We start from the raw sequence: 9393 nt of genomic DNA, 5'->3' as shown, positions 1-9393 counted from the left end.
ATTTTTAAACTCAGACAGTTTATAACAAACTGGATACATGTTTTCTTTTCAGCTTTTCTGAGCTGGCAGACACAGCAGAATCCTAACTAAATGCAATTTCATCCAATGTCACCTTTAATATCCTATTGATTTTTGGCATAAAGAAAGAAATGGATAATTTTGAGCCATACAATGTATTGTTGGCTATTGCTACAAATATACCTGTGCTACTTATGATTGCTTTTGTGCTGCAGGGTTTCCACCTGCATCGTGTTTTTTCTTTCCCTGTTTCCACCTCCTGCTCTCGCTGGAGCGCCCCGGTGTACATGAGGGCAAACAGACGAACGCCCTTCAGAAATTAACAGAGCACATCCAATATAACTGTTACTGCATGCTTTCTGGACCAGCAAAGCCATAACTGCAAGACTAGGCTACTAGGATGTGCAAAACAAGTTGTCTGAAAAATCAGTTGAATAATAACACATTTTTTAAACAATATATAAGGTGTTAAGTATATAAGTATATATTAAGGTGTTCATTATTTTTGTCACAAATAATATTAATATAATTTTACCAGTAATAACATGTACAAGACAATGTTATGAATTCCTTTCAAAGTGTTTTTGTAACAAATCCAATTGAAGAGAATGCATTTTTGTTGTTGCATTGCACATGTATTATATTAATATTATACTTTAATAATTGTGAAAAAATAATTGATCTTAAATACACTGTAAAAATGAGTTTTCCAAGTTAATTAAAACAAATATTATTGGATGACGTTTTACATTTTTCAATGTGCTACTTGAGTTTCTTTGTAATGATTTGTAAATATTACTACTAGCAATTTCTTGAGTAAAAATTAAGTAAATGCACTAATTCTTTAGTGTATTATTCTTATTTTTAGAATTTGTATGATATTATATTAATTATATTACATTACATTATATATCATTCATATTTACGCATTGATCAAATGTCTAACTATTTTTAGGAAACATTTCACATTTCAGCTGGCTTTTATTTCTGCCATTCTATATAAAAATACATTTTTTTATATTGTAAAAATATTCTAATATTAAATATTTTTTAAATATGACCACATTTAAAATACTATTTCAGTCTTTCTACTGCAAAAATTCATGTTTAATTCAGTGTGTTGTTAATTGTTGTTTGTAATATTTATGAAATTTACTAGCGAAGTCAATCCTACACCAATATTTTTGTGTTTATTTTATTCTGAGCATTTATATTATTTTCAGTATTTATATTATATTATTCATATTTACACATTGATCAAATGTGAAACATTTCACATTTCATCTGGTTTCTATTTCTGGGAAGCTGGAGGTTAAATCTGTGTTTAACCGGTAGTTAGTCCTTTAACTTCAGCGCTATCATCTTCACTGTATAATTTGCTGCTGTCTCACCACTGGAACTGCACTTTCTCATTTAGTTTGTTGCAGAATGATTGTAGACGTGTATAATGACTGTCTCTCTCTCTCCTGCTCAGTCATTTAGTAAAGTTGACCTACAGCTCAGGATAGTCGCTTGAGAATCGTTTGTGTGTTTTTTATTTACAGAATGACTCTAATGGTTTGACCCTCAGAAAACAAACTTACTGAAAGCGTGTCAACCTTGCATGCATCATAAATGTGAGCCTGGAGCACAAAAGCAGTCTTAAGTCGCTGGGGTATATTTGTAGCAATAGCCAACAATACATTGTATGGGTCAAAATTATCGATTTTTCTTTTATGCCAAAAATCATTAGGATATTAAATAAAGATCATGTTCCATGAAGATATTTTGTATGTTTCCTACCGTAAATATATCAAAACTTAATTTTTGATTAGTAATATGCATTGCTAAGAACTTCATTTGGACAACTTTAAAGATGATTTTCTCAATATTTTGATTTTTTTGCACCCTCAGATTCCAGATTTTCAAATATTGTCCTATCCTAACAAACCATACATCAATGGAAAGCTAATTTATTCAGCTTTCAGATGATGCATAAATCTCATTTTCAAAAAATGGACCCTTATGACTGGTTTTGTGGTCCAGGGTCACAAATGCATAAATGTGAATGTAAAGTGTAAATCAGTCCAGAGAGGATCACCATTATCATCAGGGTGTTTTGGTTTCACTCTCAAGCTTGTGAAGGAAATGCCATTTAAATTCTACACCCACTTCCTGTTTTGATGCATGGCTTGTTGAGAGTAATCGGGTGTAGCCTGCGACTCTCAAACTTTCACAGTGTTTGTGAAACCTGTTTGAACACAGTCAGGTCTGTTTGATGACGCTTGTGGAACAGAAATGACACACTGCCGCTTTAAAAATGATTAAACATCCAAACAAAATTATGATGTTTAAAGTGTTTAAAATGACAGGTGTGGATGTGTTGATCTGTTTTACATTAAAGGAATTATTCTAATTCTCTCATTGTTTCCTCAAACTGAATGAACATTGGTTCTCAACTGAACTGAACATGTTGCGTAAAATTGGAAATGCAAATGCGAGTTGAAATATAGTGGAGAGGAATGTTTAAATTTGGGCCGGTTTCTCTCTTATACATCACACGGATCATATGGATTTTTGTAGCTTGACAGCATCTGTTTACGGTCTGCAGTCACTGTATGATAAAGAGCAGCGTGACCATTGTGATAAATATCTACTTTTGTGCTCCACAGAAGAAAGAAAGTCATTCAGGTTGGTAATGAGATGAGGGAGAGTAAATGATGACTCGTGAACTATCTCTTCTTTTTTTGTTGTGATGGCATTAAAGCAATAGTTCACCCAAATATGAAAATGTGCTAAAAATGTGTTCACCCTCAGGCCATCCGAGATTAGGATGAGTTTGTTTCTTCATCAGGTTTGGAGAAATGTAGCATTGCATCAGTGTCTCAGCAATGGATGCTCTGCAGTGAATGGGTGCCGTCAGAATGAGAGTCCAAACAGCTGATAAAAACATCACAATAATCCACAAGTAATCCACAGCACTCCAGTCCATCAGTTAACATCTGGAGAAGACAAAAGCTGAAACTAATCCAGCATTAAGACGTTTTTAACTAAAATACGAGTCCATAATAACGCTTCCTCCAGTGAGTCAGTGTTCTGGTCTGAATCAGGAGAGAAATCTGCACAGATCAAGTACCGTTTAAACTGCTCTAAACAAATATGTGGCTGGATTTTGATGTGAGAGACAACAGCCGATGCACTTTTTCACTTGAAGAAGCGTTATTATGGATTATGGACTCGTATTTTAGTTAAAAACGTCTTAATGCTGGATTAGTTTCAGCTTTTGTCTTCTCCAGATGTTAACTGATGGACTGGAGTGCTATGGATTACTTGTGGATTATTGTGATGTTTTTTTCAGCTGTTTGGACTCTCATTCTGACGGCACCCATTCACTGCAGAGCATCCATTGCTGAGACAATGATGCAATGCTACATTTCTCCAAACCTGATGAAGAAACAAACTCATCCTAATCTCGGATGATCTGAGGGTGAGCACATTTTCAGCACATTTTTTTCATTTTTGGCTGGACTATGTCTTTTGTAACAGCATCCGTTTACCGTTTCTGTGACTCTATTAAAGGGATCAGAGCTGGTTGAGTCTGTGGAACATGTGGCCGTTGTTTTGTAGGTCCTCATGTTTAGAGACGATAAACTACATCTTGGATGCAGTCGGAATTCCTTTCCTGCGATCTCATTTCCTGTCGTAGCTCTCTCTCTCTCTCTCTCGCTCTCTCTCTCGCTCTCTCTCACAGCAGCTCTGTTGCATCTTTATCTGTGTCTGTATTTCAGTGTTTGTGTCTGTTATTGGAGCCATTTGTCCAGTAACTGTAAATGGTGAAAGTGAAGCACATGATGTGTGTGTGTGTGTGTGTGTGTGTGTGTGTGTGTGTGTTTGTCACAGCAGCCACAGATACTGTACAAACTATTAACCTATTTAAATAACACCTCCAAATGTACTAGTTCAGGGATTCAGTTCAAGTCCCTCTGACATTTTAAGTCGATATATCAATAATTTATCAGCACATTCACATGTTCACGGCAGGTTTTAGTATAGTATATTGATATACTATTATATTTTTTGTTAGTATTTTGAAATATATTTAATTTTTATATTTCAAAAATGAAATCTATTTCATTTTTTAAATATAAAAATGAAACATTTTAGTTAAAGATTTTTAACATTTTAGTTAAAGATTTAGTAATTTTGATGCGTGTTTTTGTCATTTTTATTACTTTTTGTTTTTATTAATTTTAGTTTATTTAGTTTTAGTTATTTTAGTACATCAAGTTTAAATAAATAAGAATGAGAAATGTTGCCTTGACAACTAGCTGAAATAAATTAATATTTAAGTTTGTTATATTTTATTTTATTTTAAAAAAGTTTTTTTTTTTTTTGTTTTAGTTAACTATAAAAACCCTGGTTAACGATTCTCTGATGTTGGTTAATCTTCACTTTACTACACAGATAAAATGTTAAAATGTTTATTTTGATGTGTCTTATTTTGATGTTTTTATTTCTAAATTATGTTATTTTTACATTTTTATTATTTCATTATATAATAAAAATGCATTTAAATTTAATTTAAATTAATTAAAATAAAAAATGTAATGAACTTATGAACCCCAGTTTGGGAAATGCTATCTTATTTCATCTCTTTCAAATCACCAGCATTGCCAAAAAAATACAATAAAATAAAAAATAGTCAGTCTCACTACTCGATTGGTTGACTAGTTGATCATTAGGGTTGGGTACCGAACTCTGTACTTTTAAGGGTACCGACCGAATTGCGTCGGTACTACCGAGTACCGATTCACGTTAAATCAGTCGGTGCCAAATTTCGGTAGCTGAGAACGCATCTGGACGCATTCGCTACAGAGAGAGAATGAGAGACCCTGTGACGTGAGGTCACCCCTGCAACTCGTTCAAGCAACACACAGGGAACGTTCTGAAGTGTGGTTACATTTCTAGGGCCATATGGTTTCTGCGAAAACACGGACGGGATCGTGGAGTCCATTCATAAAAATTTAATTTACTCTATATGCATTTAGTTAATGCCACGGAATTCGTCAATTTTGGACGAATAAATCAAAAGTAGGTCTGCCACTTAATTCAAATCGCGATATGAACTAGTGTCTGTGAATATTAAAATGCAAAAAGACGGTTTAAATATGAATCCTGCATGTTCCGCTTGCCTCTGTATGTATGAATGGCAGAAACGTGGTTTTGTTTACTACACAAATACTGAAGCACGAGTGACGCTCGCTGTGATTTTCGGCCTCTGCGTCTCATGAACGGCATGAACACAAAGTCACTTCGTGAGAATTTTATCGTTTCATTTGAGAAAACTAGCATCATCATACTGTATACACACAGAAACTTCATGGCAACCTGTCAAAATAAAAGTACGGTTTAACATGTAACAGAAATATATTCCTCTTGTATTACTTTTGTACAGTATAATGTACATCTTTAAATATTCAATTTTCTATCAAATTTAAATAAAACAATTAAATGATAAAAATAAATATTACAACCAGATTAATCACTTAATTGTAAAAAAAATAATAATAATACAAATATTAGCCTATTATAAAATATTTTAAAGGAATATTCACACAATTGTTCTTCCATGTATTAATGTCAACAGTAAACCTCAGTTTGTTTGCCAAAAAATAAAAGGGTTTAATTTTAATTTGATTTAAAATAAATGTTTAATGCCTTCATTTGATTTTCAGAAAAATTAAAACAAGAATTTCTGGGGGGGGGAGTTGGTAGTGCCCTATTGTTCAAAATGTTGAAATTGAGACTTTTGGACTTATTTTTTCACTGAAATAAATGTTTTTGTAATTACACAGAGAGTAAAGTACCGAAAAAAGGGTACCGGCACCGAAATTCAGGTACCGATACCGGTACCGTACCGGTTAAATATGAACGGTACCCAACCCTAGTGACCATCCTACCTGTTTTTATTTTCTGTAACTATTAGTTTGCTAGCACAGCCTCTCATCACAAGATGCTCTCGACAGGATTCCTGCGTGATTCATTTTTACCCATTTAGCTGTTTTTCTTCCTCTGTCAGTATCATCATCTCACTTTCTCTCTCCTCTGTTTATTCTTTCATCTCTCGGGTGTCTTGACCTTGTTTTCTGAGTCTGTTTACTCAGTGTGTTTGTGAGGTCTGAAACACGTATGTAGCTGTGTGAAGGTTCACGAGCTTCTTTATGCATGTCAGGAATGTGTTTGTGTGTGTGTGTGTTGCGTGTTTAATTTTTCTGGGTTCGTGTTTTGTTTTTGTTTAGTTTTTTTTGTTTGCATTTTTCTGGATTCTGTTTTTATTTTCATTTTCAGTTCTCTGGATTCAGTTTTTTTCCCCCTGCTTTCATTTTTCTGGACTCCATTTGAATGATTAAATTACATTTTAGCGATCAAAAAGCATGTGTAATTAATTGAAATGGAGCGGAAGCACATGTCTAATTAATTGAATAAAGTGATAAATAATAAAGTGGGACATACAATTTAGCAATTGAGTTTATGATTATGGATTATGTAAATTAAGATTATGGATTCCTGATTTAATACAAAATTATTATCAAAAACAGTGGTAAAATGAAGAAAAAATATTAAGAATTGAATCTTTCAAAATGTAGCCAAATGAAAATTCAACAACTGTTTTTTTAACTGCACAACTCACTCACACAGAGGAACATGCATATTTCAATATGAGTGTTTTTGTGCTTTAATATTCATATTTGATTAAGTGTACAGCCCTACTTTTGCACAGTTCTGTGACATCCTGTAAATTCCATTTTTATGTGTTTGTTTGCGTGTCCGTGAAGACAGATTCACACATTCAAATAAACACATGATTGTCTGAGAGACATGTGATGAAACATGTTTACTGAGTCACATTAAAACAGGTCGAAATATCCCACAGTGACCAGAAGATCATGATGAACACAAATGGGTCATAGAGTCTATAGAGTCAGTGGAGTGAGTTCATATTGAGCACAGTTTGAGACATGTGTGAGATTACTGGGGTCTTCTTGTCTTCCTTTTTGATCTCATCACTGTCTAGGAGAATCACTTGAGACGTTCCTGAGATCTCATGTGTGATTTCTCTGTCCTAGGGGCCGCAGATGTAGACAGAGTCATCCGTGTGATGACGCACATCAGCAGAAGGATATTTTGGTCTCTCTGAAACACATTAAATTTCACAATCATTTACACTGTCTGCCGAGCCCCAAAACAGGAAGCAGTTCCTGCAGCGAGTCTGTCGCCATGGCAACAAGCATGCGTTCCCACACACGCCTCAAAGCGATTGTGTTTACAGATGTTTCATGTTTACGCCTCCGCAGTGTCAGTGTTATCCGGTGGGAAACGCTCCTCGAGCCCAGATTTATCGGTCGAGAGCGTCGATCAAAGAATCACTTGGAATTAATCATACGTCCGGAAACATACTTATTTATATTTTAATCAACTGTTGTGAAAGTGTATAAGTTTCATGTTTTCAAATAATTAGACATACTTTTGAAGTAATAAAATGTAATTTAACCATTAAAAAGGAGACGGAAAAAGTGTTTATGATGAAAACTAGGTGCTAGGTTAATCTGTGTGGTTGCTAGGGTGTTGCTAAGTTACTGTTATAAAATGTTCTGGGTGTTTTATTCATTGTTTTTTTTTTTTTTTTTCGAAATTCAGTTGTAATTTTTTTAATGTAATTAATCCTTTTACATTTTTTTCTGAATTCCTATTTTTTCTGTTTTCTGCTGGGATTTTTTCTCTGTTTTTATTTTTCTGGATTCTGTGTAGGGCTGCACGATACATCGTTTCAGCATCGATATAGCGATGTGCGCATCCGCGATAGTCACATAGCAGGATGTGCGATGTTTAGTATACTGATCGTTATATTTATACTGATTGTTTTCTTTGCTCACACACAGACACCGTGTCTACACGCTAAACTGGATGCGACAAAGCGACCGTTGCAAATCTTTGCAACTTTGTGTCAGTGCGTCATAAATAGAACGAGGCATCGGTTTACTGTCGGGGATTTGTCGTGTCGCTCCGCGCCGCATCCAGCATCACTGATTATAATGGGTTCTATTGTATTTTGTCGTGTCGTGCCGCTCTCGTCCGGTGTAGACACGGTGAGAGCCACGCAGATGTACGTGAACACCGAATTCCCTTCACTTCCGCGTCTATTTGTGCCTGAAATGACACATACGCGTGAAATTATGTCGCAATGCATGTCTCTGGAAGTATCCTTGTAAACACGTTGCTTATGGCTTAGGTGATGGTTAACAGTTGAGAAAGAAAATGGATGTGTAACAGTATATTGGTTATATAACACATCAGTTTAATGTTCCTGTTGCTTTCTGTGTGATGAATGTTAATCAAACAACAAAACACATAGAGAAAAATCACTTTTGTAGTGTCACGATACTACTGTGCGGGAGCGAAGGAGAACAAAGAAGAAGGAGTTTCACAAATAACAGTCTTTAATAATAATCCACAACCAGGGTAACACACAGGGCAGGCAGAAACACACACTTAGCACTTGTATAGATGACACCGGACAAAGGAACGGAGAACACTTTAAACACAAGTCTAAACGAGAGTAATGAACTAGACACACCTGAACCAAATGACTAATCAAACTAGAGGGAAAACTAGGTCACGGAGCACAAGAGGAGAAAACACACTCAAACAGGTCCATATTCCTGACATGTTGCTTTAAAGGGGTGGTTGACTGGGTTTTTTCTAGGCTTGATTGTGTTTATGGGGTGCAGTCTAACATGTGTTCATGCTTCGTTTTTTAAAAAACGCATTATTTTTCACATAATTTACCTTTATTCCACACCGATCTGTCCCTTCTCTAACAAACGCCTCAATTATTTCCTGTTTATATGAAGCCCCTCCCTCAGAAATAGGCGATGGGCTGAGATTGGTCAGCTGGCTCAGTGTGTTGTGATTGGCTAAACCGCCTCTACAGCGCGTCTGAACATCCCGCCCCTCAAGCTCAGAATGTGCTTCGGTTGTATTGTAAACAATGACGTCCTCTATATTGCTTATCAATTTGAGCCCGATTGAGACGCAGTGAATATTAATTAAGAGGATCGCGCAGAACCTGTGCAAGCACTGCTCTTAATGGTATGTTTGTTTGTTGTTGTCCCATACTTTTAGATACGCTGTTGTTTGTAAATGCTACTGCTTCTGTTAGCTTTTAATATACGGTTTTATTCTGATTAAAGCTTTAATACAGCACAGCAATCGTACGCACGTCCATGTATAACGCTTCTCATAGCTATGTGAAAATAAGTGTATAAATGGAACAGTTTGTTGGAGCTGATCTGACGATCTGAATGAGAGAGAGCGAGAGAGAGAGAGAGAGAGAGA

Source organism: Sinocyclocheilus anshuiensis, unplaced genomic scaffold, assembly GCF_001515605.1.
Source record: "Sinocyclocheilus anshuiensis isolate Anshui unplaced genomic scaffold, SAMN03320099.WGS_v1.1 scaffold2585, whole genome shotgun sequence".
NCBI classification, from domain to species: Eukaryota; Metazoa; Chordata; class Actinopteri; order Cypriniformes; family Cyprinidae; genus Sinocyclocheilus; species Sinocyclocheilus anshuiensis.
Note: the sequence above shows the minus strand (reverse complement) of the source record.